Source organism: Temnothorax nylanderi, unplaced genomic scaffold (genome assembly GCF_030848795.1).
Source record: "Temnothorax nylanderi isolate EJ_2023f unplaced genomic scaffold, tnyl_v1.0 TNYL_tig0398_pilon, whole genome shotgun sequence".
Classification (NCBI taxonomy): Eukaryota; Metazoa; Arthropoda; class Insecta; order Hymenoptera; family Formicidae; genus Temnothorax; species Temnothorax nylanderi.
The window spans coordinates 4,300-26,368 of record NW_027249460.1 but is presented as its reverse complement, the minus strand read 5'-3'; the positions used below and the strand labels follow the sequence as shown (position 1 = coordinate 26,368).

Here is a 22,069-nt window from a genome sequence, read left to right as displayed (position 1 = left end):
GGCTGAGAACGGGCAATTTGAAATCTAAAAAATTAATGGAGTTTTTCACATGGTGGTAGTGTCGGTCTCATTTCAGCATGTCATTGTTGGGAGGGAGGGAGGGATGGAGGGTGGGAGGTCGCGGGAGGAGGGAGGGAGGGAGGTAGAGGGGGGAGGGAGGGAGGGAGAGAGGGAGAGAGAGAGAGAGAGAGAGAGAGAGAGAGAGAGAGAGAGAGAGAGAGAGAGAGAGAGAGAGAGAGAGAGAGAGAGAGAGAGAGAGAGAGAGAGAGAGAGAGATTGATTGATTGATTGCTTTTTATTATGCCATAGTCGAAAGACTTTAGGCAAGTGATGAATAATACAAAAAAAATATAAAAATATAAAAGACAGAAGTTGATGTGAGTTTGATAGAAGTACAGTACTGTAAATACAAAGCATGAGCATGCTCTCTCTCATAAGACGAGCAACCAATGATCCTGCATAAAAACAATTGACAGGATGTAGAGTACGGTGCAATAAAATATAACCAATTTCAATAATATACACTATAAAAACTAAGAACTAGCGCAACTTAACTAATAATAAGTACAATGAAAATAGAATATGATAAGAAGCAAGTAATACTAAGCGAACTAAATAGTGTATATAAAACTAAGAACTAAAGCGCATCGCAATCTACAAACTAATAACAAGGTAAGAAAGCACTAAGCTCTATAGCAAAAACTGAAAACTGATGTTATCCAATTCCATGCGCAAGCAAGTCGATATATCCACAAAGGGAATTAGCGTTAAATTTGAGCAATACGGATAAGAAAATTTACATGTTGCATTATGCCGAACGATGAACGAGCTTAACAAGATCAGTATCGGAATCAATATGGATAACAGGTTCACCATCGGAATATTTAGCACATATCTGGCCGTTCGTTACCCAGACATACTTATACGACCTCTCCTTAGCAATACTCTTAGCCCGTTGTAATATATCATATGTGCTCTTGGATAACAACTCATTGACATAAATGTTACAATCTGAGTTACCACCGCATACGTCTTTTCGTTTAAGTACACCCTTTGCCCGCTTTTTGGAAATAACAAGATCGCGAACGGCACTCGAGGCCAAGGTGACAATGATCGAACTAGAAGATGCAGCAACTGTGGAAGTCACTGACAGCGCTTTCTTAACAGCTCTAACGCCGAGAATATGGCATGATAAGTCCGGGACTTCTAATGCCTCTAGCACATTCTTGGCGAGCTCAGATGGAGCAACGGATAATGCCGATGGTAGACCAGATATGATCAACTCATTTCCACCATGAGTTCCCTGAAAAGACTGAAATGACTGAGCAGATTTCAAGTCTTGGTTTTCACGAATAAGTTTCACATTTTCTTGCTCCAATTTAGCTATGCGTTGACAATTCTGAGCGACAGTGTCAGTAAGACGATTTAAGTGATGGAGTTTATCGCTTAGTTCTTTGTTAGTACGTTGCTGACTGTCAATAAACGCAGACAGCTGCGCATCTGACTTTTCCATGAAAGCGGAAAGCTTCGCATCTGACTTTTCCATGAAAGCAGAAAACCTTGCATCTGACTTATCCATGAAATCAGAAAACTTCGCATCAGATTTTTCCATCTGCTCAATCAATCGACGCAAAAGATCATTGGTAGAGTCATGTATAGTGTCATGCACAGTGTCATGCGTAGTGGAATGCGTACGTGCACCGCCGAGTGAGGCATCAACAATGTTAGATACTTTATCACAATAATCTGAGGAAAGTACACGGCGATCCTCACTCGGAGTAACCGGCATATTTAAAAATTGTAATTTACAACAAGCACTAGCAGACTTCGTACCGACGTAAGCTTTGACACAACCCGGATGAAATGCTCTATGACACTCAGCACATGAAGCAAATTTACCAGCAATCTGCTTAGTACACTTAACACACGTACGCTGCATGTGTTATCTACAATCGCTTAATCACTTAAAAGTAGAGTTCTGTAGTATCGATCCGCGATCAGAGTGTTCCGTATAGATCACAAGAAATATCGCAGAGTCAGCAGTCACTTAGATAGCACGTGTTCAGAAAATAGCATGTAGATAGGGAAGATCGGCAACGATAGGCGCATGCGCAGCTGAGATCAACGTCTTCCACAGGAACAGCCAAGAATTAGGTTAGAACAAGCGATGATATTTGGCACAGAAATGCTTCTAATTAGGTAGCAAGCACCAGAAAGATAATAATAGCACGTGACAAGCAACAAAAAACCTGCTAAAACCTGCAACAAAATGGCCCGAAGGCGGCTTACGGCAGAAAACGGATTCACTTAAAGCAGGAGCAAAGAGAATAGACAAGCAATGATACACACAGAGAGAGAGAGAGAGAGAGAGAGAGAGAGAGAGAGAGAGAGAGAGAGAGAGGGAGAGAGAGAGAGAGAGAGAGAGAGAGAGGGAGAGAGAGAGGGAGAGAGGGAGAGAGAGAGGGAGAGGAGGGAGAGAGGGAGAGAGAGAGGGAGGGAGGGAGGGAGGGAGGGAGGGAGAGAGAGAGAGAGAGAGAGAGAGAGAGAGAGAGAGAGAGAGAGAGAGAGAGAGAGAGAGAGAGAGAGAGAGAGAGAGAGAGAGAGAGAGAGAGAGAGAGAGAGAGAGAGAGAGAGAGAGAGAGAGAGAGAGAGAGAGAGAGAGAGAGAGAGAGAGAGAGAGAGAGAGAGAGACTATTTGCGTGTCTTATTACATATGTCCTTCAGCTTGATCAAGAAACTTTTTACGAATTCGGTCCGCCATATTGGATCCGCCATTTTGAATTTTGAAAATCTGAAGTCATATTCGTGATCAGCGACCCCGAAAACCCCCGAGTAACAAATTTCAGCTGTTTTCCGTGTAAAGAAAAATGTATGCTTCAAAGGGTTAAGATGGTTATAAAAGATATACGGGAGACTTATCGATGTCATCGTAAGATGTATCATACTACGGAGAAGATTATGCAGATTACAGATGTATCTTTTCCGTAATATGAACCGACATTATTGCGTGTTAGAATAGAAATCTGAAAAATCGAAAATAGCGGAGTGCCGAAACTGGGTATAGCACTATATGTAGTGCCATGTGGGAACAACTTTATTTCAATACATTTATACAATAACACAAATTTATATCATACAAATTATCAAAGAAACGTAGGGGAGACCAGGGCTAAACCGCCAACGGGGTTGAACCGCCAAATCAAATATCTCGGAACCTGTATATTGTGCGAACTCGCTATTAACATTGTAAACGCTGCTTATGGTACCCATGTGACTAACGGAGTTTCGCCAGGTTACCTGCCGTGTTATGATTTTTACGAGGGCAAACGTGTTTTCGGAAGGTGAAAGTGAAATTTTCTGCGCGTGGAAATATTGTAATATCTGCAATAATGTTTGCTCTCCAAATCTCGAGGTACGTGATTACAAAGAGTAATGCATGCTGAACACGAATCCAGTGTAGTTTTTTCATTATCGTTGATGTCTAATATTTCGTGGGCGATCAAACCTGAAACTTGTGCTTGGGGCCTATCCGTCAGTAAGCACCCGGGGCTGGTCCGCCAGTCTCGTCACTGTGGCGCGCCGGGCGCACGACTTCAGCTCACGGCGATTTCAGGTTAGGTTTCCCACGAGCGTGATTCTGTCTTCCCTTGCACGTGCGTCAGTTTGTGTAGGAGGGAAATGGTACGCACGTATCGTCGCAAAACGGGTGTTTTGGCCGACCGAAAAGATGGCGGACCGTTGTTTTTGAGATCGCTCACGCTCACGGCACGGCGGCGAGGTACGGCGAGGCACGGTACGGCTCTGAGATCCCGCGATTTCCGCGCGAGAGTTGACATGCCGCGCGCGCTGTAGATCGTCCCGACTCCCGGCCGCGGTAAATCGTCGTTGTTGGTCGTTGTGTCAGTGACAGTCGCGCGTGCAACGCATCGTCCAGCGTTCGCCGCATCGTCTCGGCGTCATTGTCGCCGCCGTTGTAGTGGTGGTGGTGTCGGTGGTGGTCATCGTCGTCGTCGTGGTGGTCGTGGCCGTTGTCGTCGTGGTGGTCGTGGCTGTCGTCGTCGTGGTGGTCGTGGCCGTCGTCGTCGTCGTCGTCGGCGCGTCGAGGAATCGGCGCGAGGACGCCGTCGAGTCGGTAAAATGGTCGCGCTCCACCGCGAGCTTTTCTAACCCCCCTGTCGCTATTTATCGCTCCCCCGCGAGAAACGCGGCTTGGTTAGGTTGCTCGATGGTCCGCGCTGATCCTATGGCACCGGAACGCCGTCACGCGTATTCCCCGTGGTTGCCCGCGTTGACAATGTGACGTGCCGTTGGGGAGTTTACGATTTGGTTAACCTCTGTATTCACGTGCCTAAATTGTTTTATGGAATAAGTAAAACAATTATTTTTTAATAATGTTTTGCATAAAAAATTTAAATAAATTTTTATATTTTTCTCTTAAAAAACAATTATTAAAATGTATCATATCATTTTTCAGGATTAGATGTACGTATATGTATTAAAAATGCAGTGTGGCGGATTAGCCTCGGGGGGTGGCGGTTCAACCCCGGCATTTTTGAGATTTTAATTTTTCCACCGTTGTCGTTTTTGCTCTACACCGGTTAAACAAAGCAACATAGATAAAAATTTTCTATATAAATTTTGTAGCTAAAGGTTCACTCTTTACAGTGGTATACCAGTTTTAACTAAAATTATTTATTTTCTTGTTAAAAATCGGCACCGAAAAAAAACTGGCGGTTTAGCCCCGGTCTCTCCTACATATTTATATCGTTCTTTATATAAAAGAAAAATTAAAATCGTTATAGTACATTCGAGTTTATATTCGAATAGAATGCCACACAAAAACATGCAAACTTAGATTACTATACTCATTTTATTACCTAAATAGAATATAAAGTATAATTATGTCTATTTCTTAATTAAAAAAAAATAATTTTTTATAAATTTACATATAATAAATAAATACATTTCAAAGATGTAATATTATAATAACATAAAAGACATGAATCAGAGTAATGTAGAAGTAATCAACTATTTAATTAATCTAAATATTTTAAAAGCAAATCGATAAAATTATAGTCAATCATGTATACCTATAAATAATAATCTTTTGACTTTTGAACTAAATGCCGTTACATATTTATATTATCTCTGATTATAATTGTTTGCTTTATATAATTTAGAATTTTCGTAGAATTACAATACAGTCGTAGAAAAATAAAATAATATACTATCAATTAGACATATGTATATAATATAGCACCACAGACGCGCGCTTCGCGCGCGCTATTTAGCTTTAACATTATGCTATTACTATTACACTATTAATTTCTTGATACACACAACTGTCAAAATATACGATGACAGCTGCAAATGAAGTAAGCGCAGCGAGAAAACCAATCAGCATCGCGGAAAAGCGGCAACAATAAATTCGACTATCGACTTAACATGCCTTTTTTTAGAAAGGATTCTTTAAGATTCGGTCAATTAATTCCCGAAAAATTTAAAAAATTTTGGTACCGGTTTCCAAAAAGATCGATAACAAAAAATTATACACTTTATAGCACTCCCCGGAAAATTTTACCCCTGTTTAATCTATAATTCTTTGAGATTCGGTCAATTATTTCCCGAAAAATTATAAAAATTGGAAAAACCGGTTTCCAGAAATCGATAACAAAAAACTATACACATAGTGGCACTCCCCGGAAAATTCTACCCCTATTTCAAATACTTTTGGTAAAAATTCGGTTCAGGGTTTGAGATTCGGTGAATTATTTCCCGAAAAATTGGAAAAATTAAAAAAATTGATTTCCAGAAAATCGGTAACGAAAAACTATACACATAGTGGCACTCCTCGGAAAATTCTACCCCCATTTCATATACTTTTGGTAAAAATTCGGTTCAGGGGTTTAAGCTGGGCGTTGATGAGTGAATGAGTGAGTCAGGACATCTTCCTTTATATATATAGATATCTTGAAAATTGTTTAGATTCTTCAAATTTAAGTTTGCTTAGTAATTCTTAGCTAATTAAATTAATTTTATATCTATTTTTGAACAGTTAATTTTTTATTTAATAATGTTTATACCTCTAATGTTATTTATGTACTTGTCGTACATTTTTATAAAATATTTTTATAATTATTTTTTAAAATTATTTTTAGAGAAACAGCTCTAATCTATGATGAAAAATTAGATTCTGTTATGCGCAAAATAGATGTGGCGCGATTAGTAGCACGTGCGGTAGCACATCAATGCTTTAATTATTTCATCAGCTTTTCCTCGAGGTCTCATTTATGGATAAAGGAGGGAATTCATACGCTATATGCAGCAGATGTCATCAACAAAGTAAATTCCTTAATTATTTTGTACTAGCTGTTTTACTTACACAATTGTTTCTATTGGTATCGCTTAACATTATGTGAGCTATGTAAAGTTTAACACACCATGCAGAACATAAGATAATGACATTAAAGTGATGTTGATATGGCATTCATATAACTTTTAAATGATGAATAAATTATCATGATGATGTCATCATAATATCATTATGACTTTTACGTTCTACAGGGTACCTTGTAATATTCCGCGAGAATTAGACTATCAATTTTAATCGCTTTAATCTCAAATTTTACGGATTTCAAGAACGTTTCAATCTATGTTAAGATTAATCCCTATTTGTTCCTTCTTAAAAGATAAATTGGAAAACGAGTAACTTTTGTCTAAAACTTTTTTCCTAAAAACAATTCCATGAAAAATTGCAATCGTTTTTGCTTTAAAACTAGATCGCACATTATTTAACTTTTTAGAATGTTAAAACGTTTAAAGTACAGAGAATTACTGGAAATTATTTATTCTATAGGACAACACGCCGATGACTTTGATCTTGAAATATGTTGTCAAGGACATGACCCTGAGTAATCTTCACAAGTTTTAGTCAGCGGTCATTATTCATTAAATTGTTATTAACAAATGTAATTAAGAAATATAACAGTTTGTGTCAATACCAAGAAAAGTAATTTGCTGATGTTACGTCCAACCCCTGGATTAGGATAAGAAAAACTGGGAAGCGAAGGAAAGGCTAACCAGGGGGATAGGGGTAAGGGAGGACGCAACCAGATACTCACAAATGTCGCTCGCAGGTACGCTCTGAGGCGCGTGGCGCGAGCGGAACGCACTTTTCACTGGCTCAGGAAGGGTCGACGTCCGTAGGGACGGTAGGACGCCTTCCTAGAGCGGTGCGATCGTCGGTCCTGTTTTAAGTCAGGAAATTTAATCCCTTTAACTTAGGATCGGACCCTGTGCGATCTCGAGAGGTGGGGGATGAGTAATGGGTGAATCTTAAGTTACAAATAAAATGAGGTGGGAACTCACAGTTAACATAAAAAAAACATTTATTCTAAATATAATTTGAACAAACTATCGATATTACAGTTTAGTAAGGCATAGGCAACTTAAACGGAGAATTGAAATATTTTAAAGTGAAAGTGTTTGTGTAAGGTGTATTCATCGCGGGTGTTACACTAGTGCGGAGGTGATCGGGCAGTATTTTTGAAGGGGAAACCTATTCAATGCACATCCTGCCCGCTATTATTACAATTAATCGTAGAATAGAGTTTACATGAATTTAATTAAATATGTGTGCGGTGTGTAGGTGTATTTGAGTCTAAATTTAAGATATAAAGAGATGATCGGAGGGTGAAGACGGAGAGACAGGATTTAACAAATAATTATAAGCTATGCGTCGGGGAAAGCTGAATATACATGTAAGTTAAGACAAGGAAGATAAAAGATTTTGTGGTATACCTCTAGTCAAGAGTAACCACCTCAGGACGGGTCAGTTCCTCGAGATCAAGAGTCGAAGCGGTCGAGGAGGTCGGAGACGGACTTCGGGAAGAGGAGGGGGAATCGGGAGGTTCGAGCAAGGTGGCGGGATCGCGGTTGACGGGGACCACGCGGAATGGGGCCACCCGACAAACAGGGCGAGAAGGTGCGGGGAAAGGCCGTGAAGGTAGAATAATAGGGCGAGGTGGTACGACGGGGCGACTCTGCTGAGAGGAACAGGGTTGCTCCGAGAAGGTTGGTGGAGGCGGTGGACTGGCGACACGCGAAGGACCGGGTTTAGCTTGTTCGTTTTCTAATCTCCTTCGCTCTTGCTGCTTCCGACGATCACGCTCGTGTTTTACGGCCCTTCGAGATTTCTTAAGGGGGGGACCGCGGGATTCCACTACAAGTTAATAGCTTGTTAATTGTTAAAAACCGTTAATCGCGGCAAGTCGACTCGATTTTGGAGGATTGGAATTAAAGAGAGAGAGAGAGAGTCTGCTGAGGTTCCCAGCAGTAAATAGAAAAGAGATTACTCCGAGCCCGCCGATAAATCAGCTAACTCAGGAGTAATATAAAAAAAGAAATTACTCCGAGCCCGCCGATAAATCGGCTAACTCAGAAGTAAAATAGGAATAAAGATTACTCCGAGCCCGCCGATAAATCAGCTAACTCAGAAGTAATATAATAGAGATTACTCCGAGCCCGCCGATAAATCAGCTAACTCAGAAGTAATATAATAGAGATTACTCCGAGCCCGCCGATAAATCAGCTAACTCAGAAGTAATATAGGAATAGAGATTACTCCGAGCCCGCCGATAAATCAGCTAACTCAGAAGTAATATAATAGAGATTACTCCGAGCCCGCCGATAAATCAGCTAACTCAGAAGTAATATAGGAATAGAGATTACTCTGAGCCCGCCGATAAATCAGCTAACTCAGAAGTAATATAATAGAGATTACTCCGAGCCCGCCGATAAATCAGCTAACTCGGAAGTAATATAGAAAAGGTGATTGGAGGATTAGAGGGATTAATGTTTAACCGAGAGAACTTCCGGACACACGAAAAAATGGGGATAAATAAATGAAGTGTATATACGACTTACTACTTGATGCTGGTTGGATTGGGAGTAGAAATAGCCGGAACCGATGATCCTCGGGCTCTCAGAGTAGAAATAGCCGGAACCGATGATCCTCGGGCTCTCAGCGAACACTCGCAATTTCAACGCGCACAACTCAACTTGGAAGTCTGACTGCAGGGTTCGAAGAGACCGAAGTTCAGGAGGTGGAGATGAAGAAAAATAAAAATGATGCTGAGCGCTCCAATGTCGGGGTTTATATAGGAAAGTTAAAGGGATGGAAGGGATGAATTTTGTGTGGGATGTGTCTGATTTTCGTTTAGGGAACTTCTGGTTGGCGGAATGTTTCTAATTATTGTTTAAGGGATTTCTTATTGGGTGGGATGGTCTTCACCCAAGAGCTGGGTTCTTAAGTTTTCGCCTATCCTAGAAAGCTAGAGACGGTTGTCGATTTTTCCGGGTGTTCATTGGTGAGTCCCCTCGTAAGGCCCCCACTGTCTTGCTGGGGGTGCAACCTATCGTTTCCTTCAGTGACTCATCTGTTTTTCGACTATCGCCGATTTCTCTTTTATTAGGGTCCCTTATTTATCTCGCGACCCTGCTCGAATTACCGACAGACGACGCATATGCCTCCAATCTCAAGTGCAGTTTTATTGCAGTTTTATTGCTAAGTGCAAACAGAAACTTCCGCCACGTGCTCTTACAAGATTTCCAAAAGCACGTTTTAGATCTCGTTTCTGTTTGTCGGAACATTGCGCGGGAAATCTGAGCTAGTCGCACGATACAGTACAGATCCCCATCAATTCCCTGTCTGGAATTAAGGCCCCTTTTACGCGTCGTGTCGCCGGGTTTATAGTTATGGGCCCGATAAGGTTGCTGAGAATCTGGTCACCATACGCCCCGTCTGTCACCAATTCGTAATCTGGAGGGTTGGTTTCATTTGATCATAAAAAAAGGAATGTGAGGAGATCTAAACTCACTCCCCGATCGACAACCGTCCGTGCTCAAGAATTGTGTATCCTAATCTTAAGGGCCACTCTCAACCGTCCGTGCTCAAGAATTCCCGCGAAAAAGGGAAATCGTGGAGTCTGCAGGACGTAACACTGACATGTGTACTGTCTATGCACACATAGGTATCAGCAAATTAGCACTTCCTTTAGCACTGACTCAACATGGTATATTTCTCAAACTTTTTTGTTTATAATTTTTAAACAAACAATGACGGCCGACTAAAACCTTTGGAAGGTTAATTACTCAGGGTCATGTCCTTGACAACATATATATGTCAAGATGAAAGTCATGGCGTGGTGTCTTCTAAAGTAAATAAATACCAAATTGCTCTCCCACATACAATAATTATTCGCATTTAGAACAATGTAATAATATAAACAAAAAAACAGTAAAAACTTTTTGCAAATGATTCAATTATTGATACGTTTCTATTATGTTCTACTTATTAAGCAAAGAAATTACAAAATTAATTTTGTTTAAAAAAAAGACACTTTTGCGATAATATTGTAGAAAATAAGTAATTATTAAGAAATTAAATTATTAAGACAACACTGTATAAAACTGAAAGATTTTATATTTATTTGAAATTTACAATTAATTATTACAATTAAATTTACAAATTTACAAATAAGTATATTTTCTCTGATTTAATATCCAGCCATCAACATTTAGCATATCAAAATTTTCGTTTCCAGTTTTATCCAGAACTTCGAATGTGGGATCTGTTTGTAGTCCAGATCCAACAAGAATCTCTCCGTTTGGATACTCATTCCATAATGAAGTCTCTTATGACAGAGGCCAACAATGCTGCAATAAATTCACCTTTATCCTTTTCCTGTTACATCAAAGGTAAAATGTAATTAAAGTGTTTTTAACAAGTATAATTAAGAAATCGTCTGCAAATTTTTGAAAATAAATTACGTGGAAAAATGAAAAAAACTAACAAGGAAACCTCGCAAACTCGAAAATTCTGATTTTAATAAAACTTCCTATACATGTAGGGGGAGTAAAAAGATGAATTTAGATATTTTTTGTAGCTGCCCAAAAACGGTTTTAAGGGGTGAAACCACTCCTCATATGTAGAGCGGTTTTTACTTTTCTCGATATATCTCGAAAAATATTTGAGATATCAAAAAATGTTTCTAATAAAAATTTTATAGTAAAATCTCCTCTATTCAACAACATTAATAATATTTTTTAAAAATAATTTTTTAAACAAAATTTTGATTAAAAATTAGAAAAAAAAATTTTTTTTCAAAATTTTATTAATGTGGTTAAATAGAGATGTTTATGTTGTTGAATAAAGGAGATTTTACTATAAAACTTTTATGAGAAACATTTTTTGATATCTCAAATATTTTTCGAGATATATCGAGAAAAGTAAAAACCACTCTGCATATGAGGAGTGGTTTCACCCCTTAAAACCGTTTTTGGGCAGCTACAAAAAATATCTAAATTCATCTTTTTACTCTCCCTACATGTGTAGGAAGTTTTATTAAAATCAGAATTTTCGAGTTCCCTTGTAAGTAGATTTTGTCATGAATTGATTTTGAAACTGTCTACTACAAATTTTGTCGATAAAATGTAAAGAAATATATAACAGAATTTGCTAATAAAATATAAAGTTAGATTGTTTGTAGAAATTGAATAGAGAATCTGCCGTTTCGTAACCATAGACAAATTTTTCTCTTTGCACCCTGATAAATTAATTTTGCTATCAAAATAAAAGAAAACATATTCTCATAATTCGAATTATAATTTATCTTTTCCTTAAAAAATTAAGTATTTTTGTGAATTTATCTCTATCGCAATATATATGTATAATTACTTTATTTTAAAGTATATATATTTTTATATCTATATATATAAAGGAAGATGTCCTGACTGACTCATCAACTGACTATCAACGCCCAGCCCAAACCTCTGAACCGAATTTTTACCAAAAGTATATGAAATAGGGGTAGAATTTTCCGGGGAGTGCCACTATAATATATTTTATCCAATTTTTTTATGTGACATGTATCATCGTAGCACCAGCTATATTACGTATGTTGCAACATGCATTGGGATATGACGTCTTTTGGAAGGGTATCGAGATATTTCTTAGTCGAGAATATAAAAGGTAAGTAATGTATATATATATAATTACTTTCTACCCTTTCTACACATATAAATTTGAATAAGTGTTATGATTAAGGCATAAAATATATAATTTAATTTTGTTTTATTTTTTAATACTATTTCTCTTTTTATTCCGAAATCGTTATTTATTACTTTGTGTATTATTTATTAGTAATATTCTTCTTCTTGTGTCAGTCAATTAGAACTATTATGCTTATGATTTTTGCATTAATTTTGAGCTGATTAGATAGCTCTTAGTCTATTATGTTACTGTTTCTTATTTAAAGTAAATCAGGGGAAGATGCCATAGTTAAGAAATATTATATAGAAATATGAACGAACCAATAGTTATATAACCGCTTCGCAAATTTTGTCGAATAATACTTAAGCTTTTACATAACAGTGCTAAAAATAGCAACCCTGAGAAAGTTATTTTTAAAATGTTGTAATTTTATTATATGTTGTCACGACTTTTTCACTCCTGGAGCGGTCCGGGACGTGTGCCGGATCAAAAGGGGAAAGGAGAGCAGGATGGTAGGCCTCCCCGGTGATTCTCTCGCACCTCCGACACTCCACGAAAAGATTCTAATGTTGGGCGCCAGACGCGTAAATTCGCGTCCGCGAAATCGCGAGAAACCAAAAACGAGACGCAAAACGAAATGAGTCGGTGTGCGAGGGAATGGCTAGCTCGACCTAATAGCAGGGCGGGGTTGATGAAGGGCAGCGCGGTATTCGGCGGGGTGACGCAAAATAATCAAGATCACGAACTCAAGCGGTTAACAGATAAAAGATAACATTTATTCGGTAGAAATTTCTGGATGGAACAGTAAGTGCCAATGTGGCTTTCAAAACAAAAGCAAATAGCAGGTGGTAGATAACGCGGGCGTCAAATTTCGAATACAAAATATGATAACGCGGACGCCAGAAATAAACGGAAAATTACGTTAACTCAGTAAACGCGCGGAAGGCGCAGCAAGAGAACGTGTGAGGAAAACTAAACTTACAAAATCATCGAGATCATATAATTTCACAGCTAATAATAGTAGAAAAGTTCGCGGACAAATAACATAGAATATCGGTACAAATTACGACTGACTACGACATAACGGAAATAATAATGCGCCACGCTTGGAGCGCGTGAACGCAAGTTCCCAAACCCGTGCAGGGATTCTGTCGCCATAAGGATCTTACTCTAACGCAAGTAATAATCTCAATCTAACGCAGGGAATAATCTTGAACTAACGCAAAGAGTAATCTTAAACTAACGCAAAGAATAATCTTAAACTAACGCAACGAACGCGACGCGAGTAATGTCCCAACGCAAGAAGGAACGAACGCAACATGTGATATCGCCAGGGATATCCTCACGCGAAGAATAAGGCGCCGGGGCGCTCGACATAACGCGAAATACTAAACTAACGCGAGAAATTATGCGGAATTACCGCGAACAATACTATAACTAACGCGAAATGACCAATTTATCCTAACGCAAGAACTGAGATTACGCACGCGACTCCGATCGAACGCAACACCCGCGATCGTCAGCGATCGTCCAACGCGAAAAATGATGCGCCGAGACACTCGGCATAACGCGAAATACTCGAATTAACGCGAGAAGGATTACGGGATTACCGCGAGTAATAACGAGACGCAACGTTAGGTCGACGCGAATGGTAGCTTAAGGCGAACCACATCCTACCGCGAATAATATCTCAACGCAGCCGATATCGCGAGGATAGGCTAAATGTCCGAACGCGAATCGTAAGTAACGCAATTAAACCAACGCGAATATCCCTCTGACGCCATTAATTACGCGTGCAGAATCTAAGATTCGACCGGGCGAAATACTACGCATAACGAGACACGCGGTCGTGAACGCGAAGGGCGCGAGAAATGGCGTATTCGCTATATCGAACGTCGTCATCGACGCGCCTACCGCGATCTCCAGAGGTTCGTAGGTTTCGATCGCGATCCCACGGCCACGAGACCATTCCGGTGCCCCTCGCTCTCGCTATCGATCGCTAAATACGCCTTGTCGGCGAATACGCTAATTATCGCGAATATTCCCGAGCGAGAGCGCGACCCGGGCAGCGGTGTCGTGGCTTTACATAAAACGTTACCGAGGCAACCTCACCGTAGGCAGATTCTCTCCCGAGGGTCCTCGCCGTCGTCCCAAGGGTCGTAAAGAGAGCAGCCGGACGTCGTACTCAGCTTCAAAGTGCGACTTAACGCGAACAGAATATCGCGACTGGACTTGTGACGTGCGTCGGTTTGCGAGGACGATCCACGAATGCTCCCGAAATTTCGCTCGATGGCGGAATCGATAGCGCACCCCACCCCGGGCGTACGCGGCCCCGCGACGTTGGGGCGCGGACCAATGAGGGGTGAGCTCGCAGGCTCGCGGCGGATTCGTGCGTAGGGCCGTGAATTACGGCTTTCCGCAGGGCGCTAAACGGCCCTTCGCTCGCGCGGCAATTTTTCCGGGATTCTTCCCGGCAGCGGACGGGACGTTTTTGCCTCCGCGTTCCTTCCTGTCGGTTCGGGAATGGTGGCCAACCATCCCGGGATCCGGTCAGTAATGTGAGGAGGGCAGGTGAGCTGATTTCGCCCCGGCGTCCCGGGGCCCTGCCATTATGGGCTCGCCCGCCGCTGTGTCACGCGCCGCGCGCGTGTTTTCCTGCGCTCCGTCGCTCTCGGCGGCCCGCGAGTTGTCGCTTCGATCCGCTTTCCGTCGTCCGATTTCTCGCCTTGTCCTTCTCGTCGACTCCGCTTTCGCGCCCTCTGCATCCTCTCAGGAAACTCCGGTCTTCGGCTCGGTGAGGCGCCACGCAAATGATACAAAATAAAATAAAGGATCAGAATATCGTAACGCAATTATAATATGCCCCTGGAGATCTCGCATCGATTCGTTGAACCGTCCTCGGGCGTGAAAAAGGTCGCGAAACCCGCGCCTTGTGACGGCGGCGGGGCGCTGCAACTATGCAGCGAAACTGCAACGTCACAATGTTTATCTCTGTAAAACTGACGTCTTATCACCAACGCCTGAGTAAGATGCTACCAGTAATGGGGATGCAAGGGCTGTTAGAAAAATGCAGCATTCAATAAATGAAGTGTGATTTGTATACAAAAACATTGATTCATTTTTAACAATAAAGTTTAATTATTGACAAGTGGTAAACATAATTTCACACAAAAAAAATCTAATAAAATAGTCCATCAAAAGCTAAGGTATTTTTCCTGTAGTGGCATCTTACCTTACTGACGAAGAAAGGCTATCTCTGACTCATCACACGCTGACGTCATAGAAGAAATGGCTATTTGAGTCATAAGACAGCCATTTCACGTGGTTTTAAAATATGTTAAATAAATCCACTTTAATGAAAAGTAATTATGAAAAATCTTATAACAAAGAAGAGTACCTAAGTACAATATTATAAAAAGCTTATTCATCACTTGATTTGAGCAGATTTTTCCAGATTTTTCCGATTTAACACGATAAAATTGGAAAAGCTTGCATGTGTCACTCGTTACATAAACAATCTCACTTCACGTTAATGACTAGAAAACATTACAATCTCTCAGATAATGAACGAAATAGTAACAAAGTGGCATCTTCAACCTACTGGCATCTTTCCTCTTAAGGTGCCATTTCACGTTGACGCTCGACACTCATTTTCAGCAAGCAAAAATCTTCAAAAATAATATATTTTATTTGTATATATAGATAGATATATATTTATTTTCAGCTTAAAGCCAAGAAAAGGACTCGGTTTACAAACATAAACCTTAAACACTCATCCGTTTACACCTCAGTAAGCAAGAAACGTCAAGAAACATTTCAACTACATTGCATTAATGTTAAAACGTTGCTGTAATGTAGTTAAAATGTTTCTTGATGTTTCTTGCTTACTGGGACCTTATACAATCTACTTAACTATTTACAATATTGTGTTCTAACCTACTTCAACTATCTCGTTTTCTACAATTCTACTCTTATCTTCCCTTCAATAAATCTTTCTCTTTCCACAGCCTTTTTAATAACCTCCCTTTTTCTATACCTAAATCGTCGTTGCAAAGCTTATCCAGCTTTTCCTTATTATTATTATCTAGATTATCGAACCAGTCACCTATTACCGTGCATTCTTCCACATAATGTTCTAAATTGTCCTTTCCCACCTTACAAAATCTACACCTTACTTCCTAGTCCTCTAACCAGTATTTGTTTGCTTCCTCCATATTACCATATCTTAATCTTATTAAAGCTCTTATTCCATCACTTACCATTAACTTATCCATATTTTCTTTTAATAAATACCTAGGCTTTTCACAACTTGCACCTATTTCCTTATATCTTTTATTGTACCTCGCGTATATCTATAATTTGTTCTTGTACATCCTGTTCTCTTTCTCTAACTATCTTGTCCATTTCAGTACCCTCCCATCTTGAAATTCTTATAGCCTCAAGGCCCATCCCAACCTGTTATAATAACTCTCCCTTTCTTTACTGAATAAATCTTTCTTCTTTTATTATTTGTAGGGGAGACCGGGGCTAAAACGTCAGTTTTTTTTCGGTGCCGATTTTTAACAAAATAAATAATTTTAGTTAAATGTGGTATACCACTGTAAAGAGTGAACCTTTAGCTACAAAATTTATATAGGAAATTTTTGTCTACGTCGCTTTGTTTAACCGGTATAGAGCAAAAACGACAACGGTGGAAAAATTGAAATCTCAAAAATGCCGGGGTTTAAACGTCACACTGCATTTTCAATACATATACGTACATCTAATCCTGAAAAATGATAGAATACATTTTAATAATTGTTTTTAAGAGAAAAATATAAAAATTTATTTAAAATTTTTATGCGAAACATTATTAAAAAATAGTTACGAGGGTTCCTCTTTCCGCAGAAGTCACTCGCCCGACTTGTTTCACTCCTCGACGTCCGATGACTCTATTCGGTGTCTGAACGGTTGTAATTCTCGTCTCATCCATATTCCATATGCAGTGAGCCTGGAAATGCCCGGAAATGCCTTGGAAATGCATCCGGACTGCTTACTGACCGATTAGCCTCAAACACAAGTTTCAGGTTTGATCGCCTACGAAATATTAGACATCAACGATAATGAAAAAACTACACTGGATTCGTGTTCAGCATGCATTACTCTTTATAATCACGTACCTCGAGATTTGGAGAGCAATAGGCCAGTAAAATTAGCTCGAAAAACACCGAATATCTACAAAACGGATTGACAAGCCAATTTTTTGAGGGTGAGTAGAGGGTCATAGGAGATGCCCAAATTTACAAAGTTCCAACAAAATTTCCCTGTGCGTCGGCGGCCATCTTGAAAATAGGGGTGAATATTTAAAGTTTGAATATCTCGGCTCCTATTGGTCGAATTTTTTTCTTTTTTTTTTTAGTTTTGTAGGGAAAAATATTTGCTACAACTTTTGTTTGAAAAAATTTTTAATAGCTGTCAAGGAAAAAAGTTACAACCAAAAAGTGCCGTCAATTAGGGGTTGAACATTTTTATTGACACTTATATCGCCCCCTGTTAGTTTGATCAAAAAAATGTTCAAATAAAACTTGTAGAGGATTCAATTCTCTACAAATTTCGTATATATTTTTTTGCGGTGACTCAAAAAACACCAGAGATAGAGAGCGCCAAAGTTGAGTGTGTCTAGTAAATGCTCTTTTTCGTGGGGAAAATTCAAGGTTTTATTGTGAATTGTCGTATATTATAAAACTCTTTTCTGCACCACCACTGAGGTAGAGTTTTAGGCGCATTTTTTTTTACGTGGTATCTCCAGTAGATATAATCCACGGGTCCGAGAAAGTGCCTTTCGTTCTATATATTGAAAACAATTTATGCAAGTCTTTGCTTTTTTTGTCGCTGGGCATAGCATATTTCTTTCATCAATATCATCGTCATTGATATCTCGACTTTCTTCGGTGACGACTTCCTCACTTTCTTTGCCACGCCTTTGAGTCCCGTTTCTTTTTATTAATTATAATTATTTGTAAAAGAAGAACGCGAAGAGTTTCAGGAACAGCGTCATCAGCATTTTCCATCATTTTATCTGGAGGGGGATAATTTTTTGTATCATAAACCCGTGAACGTACATCTTTAACAATAATGGCAGCAGCTTCTCGAATTACTTGCAGTTTTCCATCTTCTACATTTGGATTTTTATTTTTATACCAGTCTTCGGCGAGCAACTTATGACCAGTACTCCGAAAGCAAACGACAGTCTCGCGCCGGTTTATATCAAAAATTAATATGTCATTTCCATATTTTTGTTTCAATCGCGCTTTAACCGTACGACAATCTGGATGATAATCTCCTTCGATTTGACTCATCAATTCACTGATCGTAAATTGGCATTCGTCTGAATTTTCCGCAAGAAAAGAGTAAATATACTCCATAGCTGTATCGATATCATTCGACTTATTTTTTTTTTCTTTAACCTGGATAGTTAAACGACGGCAGCAATCGTGGTGATATCGCCGCGCTTTAACCACAGTCAGATCCGGAATCGGACGGATACGGTTCATTACGCCCCGGGCAAAATCATCGTTGCGATCATTCAAATGCTTGAAAATTGTATCTCGTATGGAATTACTTTTCACTCCACAAATTATTCTTCGTCTGTCAACGGGCAATGATTTTTGCTGTTTTATAAATACCTCATCAATTACTTCGGCGCAGAAAAGACAACGTTTTTCAAAATCGAATGCCGGTGGATGGTTCGAAGATTGCGATGACGACGGAGAAGATGGAGGTGATTTTGAGGTCGAAACAGCACAGTTGCTCCGACGACGAATAGCCGCTGCAGCCATTCTATCGTTGATGTATGCTTTTCGACAGTGCACGTGCACTGTGATGTTGTTGACGTCCTCCAGCATGCGCGTATGTTCCTCGTCGCCCCTCTTAATAGCAAACGAATGTAAAGTTTGCACACCTCTTTTTTGAACGACAGTAATTTCGCCGTCGCTCAGCGCTTTCCCACAAATAAAACACTCGCTCGTTTTCGTGAAATTTCACTCTGAAACGCTCGAAATACAGTTCACGACTGATCGAAAATAATATACAATAACACACAATAACACACAATGACACACACAAACAACACACACACACACAATAACACTGTACAGTTCGCGGAACAGAGTTTTATAATATACGACAATTCACAATAAAACCTTGAATTTTCCCCACGAAAAAGAGCATTTACTAGACACACTCAACTTTGGCGCTCTCTATCTCTGGTGTTTTTTGAGTCACCGCAAAAAAATATATACGAAAATTGTAGAGAATTGAATCCTCTACAAGTTTTATTTGAACATTTTTTTGATCAAACTAACAGGGGGCGATATAAGTGTCAATAAAAATGTTCAACCCCTAATTGACGGCACTTTTTTGGTTGTAACTTTTTTTCCTTGACAGCTATTAAAAATTTTTTCAAACAAAAGTTGTAGCAAATATTTTTCCCTACAAAACTAAAAAAAAAGAAAAAAATTCGACTAATAGGAGCCGAGATATTCAAACTTTAAATATTCACCCCTATTTTCAAGATGGCCGCCGACGCACAGGGAAATTTTGTTGGAACTTTGTAAATTTGGGCATCTCCTATGACCCTCTACTCACCCTCAAAAAATTGGCTTGTCAATCCGTTTTGCCATTTTCAAACCTAATTTTACTGGCCTACAAATATTATTGCAGATATTACAAAATTTCCACGCGCAGAAAATGTAACTTTCACCTTCCGAAAACACGTTTGCCCTCGTAAAAATCATAATACGGCAGGTAACCTGCCGAAACTCCGTTGGTCACATGGGTACCATAAGCAGCGTTTACAATGTTAATAGCGAGTTCGCACAATATACAGGTTCCGAGATATTTGATTTGACGCTTCAACCCCGTTGACGTTTTAGCCCCCCGGTCTCCCCTATATATATATATATATATATATATATATATATATAAATTTATTTATATAATATAAATAAATAAAAAATATTATGTCTAGGGTCACGTGATTTCACTTGACGCTAGCGTCAAGAAATAAAGCTGAATTTATTCAACATCCAGCGTTGACGCTGAATTGTCGTTGATCGTTCCAATACAATCAAAAATAGACTTCAAAATACGTAAAATATTAATTATTTTCAAGTAATATCTTCAAGTAGTAATATTTTACGAATACATATATATATATAATATTATATATAATATATATATATATATATATATATATAATAGAGGAAAGTCCCCCCTATTATGAGACAGGATCCTAATATGAGATATGTTAAGCTAAAAGGCCCTATATAGGCCCCATCTGTTGATCCCACCATGAAATAACTCCGCCATCTCATATTAGGATCCTATCTCATAATAGGGGACTTTCCTCTATTATTTCTAAAGATTTTTGCTCACTGAAAATGAGCGTCGAGCCGATCGAGCGTCAACGTGAAAAGGCACCTTTACCTATATTTATATTTATATATTATTATCTTTTATATAAATATTTCTTCTTATGCAATAAATTTTTATCTCTGTTTACTTTTTTCTCTTCTTTTGTAAATATTACGACTTTTACTTTTATGCATATATACTGTTTTCAGGTCTTGTCCTTCCGCATATATGTGATTTTTCCGATATTATATTATTTACATATTATTCATCTTTCTTTGTGTTGTTATGTTACACTGCTTATCACTTGTACAATTGTTTTATTTCTTTTTCTCTTGCTTTTTGTTTCTCGCTTTTCATATTTTTCTATTTTAATGTTCTCTCTTCAATTTTTTTATTTTGTTTGTACAAAGGTCGGTACAAAAGTACCTAATTTTTTTCTATCGACTTTGGCGCTATAGAAAATTTTGCGTTTCACTGAGTTGTTACTTGAAGTCTCTAGTTATATTATGTTGAGTAATGTTGTGATCAGTTACGTTAGTGTGTCACATGAACAGATCAAACTGGTGTGTGTTTTAGATAAGCGTATAACAGACAAGGGCGGTGATTGAATTTCTTACCGTCGAAGAAGTGGGTCCTATTGAAATTCATTCGCATTTCAGAAATGGTGTTATTATAAACGTTTCTGAGACGCGTAAATTTTAATGGCTGCAGAAAAAGCTTAGTGATTGGACGTTGCCTTTTGTTCTTCCTTGAACCCAAGTGTAGAAACCAATCGTAATAAAGAATCATTGAGCTGCTTCCTCCGTTGAACGCAACGATTGGAACTCACTTCTTCCACGGTAAGAAATTCAACCACCGCCCTTGTCTGTTACGCATATCTGAAACACACACCAGCTCGAACTGCTCGTGTGAAACAGTCATGTAAATGATCACAACGCCACTCAACATAATGCAACTAAAGACTTCAAGTAACAACTCAGTGAAACGCTAAATATTTTATGACGCCAGATTAGAAAGAAAAAAATTGGGAGGCATTACTTTCGTACTGACCCTCTTATTTTACTTCTTTATTTATGTACCATTTTATCTTATAATTATATTATGATTGTATTTTTCGTTTTTAGCTCGTCAAATTTCGATGATTTGTGGACCGCCATGCAAATCGCTCTAAATAATTCAAATAGTATCTACAAAATTAATGTAACAGATACGATGAATACTTGGACACAACTAAAACATTTTCCTGTGCTAAACGTGATGAAATTTGATCTTGTAAACGTAAAAAATCTTGAATAAAAATGCACAAAATGAGACGGTGAATATACCTGTAACATATACTACACAAGATCGTTGTAACTTTAATGACACTTCCCCTTATGATAAGATGTCTCCAACACCATTCGTAGGTGTTTCTCCGCTATGGATATATACTACTGACATTAAACTTCCTTCAAATTTAAGTAGATGGATGATAATCAACATACAACAAACAGGTAAATATAATAATTAAATTTATTTTTGCTTCCTCATAGAGGAAGCTTTGTTTTCATAAAAAAAATTTTTTTCAGTTTATTTGCCAATGTGTTTAGAATGTTCTAAAACATCGAAAAATCACATTTTTAC

The 22,069-nt window shown here is 38.7% G+C and overlaps 1 long non-coding RNA gene across 1 annotated transcript; it reads left to right on the top strand.

Annotated features, from left to right (window-relative positions):
• The first annotated feature begins 10,630 nt into the window (after window positions 1–10,630).
• Window positions 10,631–21,742, top strand: LOC139782244 (uncharacterized). Its single transcript, XR_011720832.1, has 3 exons — window positions 10,631–10,758; window positions 11,781–12,031; window positions 21,571–21,742. It is a non-coding gene; the product is annotated as an uncharacterized lncRNA (long non-coding RNA).
• Window positions 21,743–22,069: the final 327 nt, after the last annotated feature.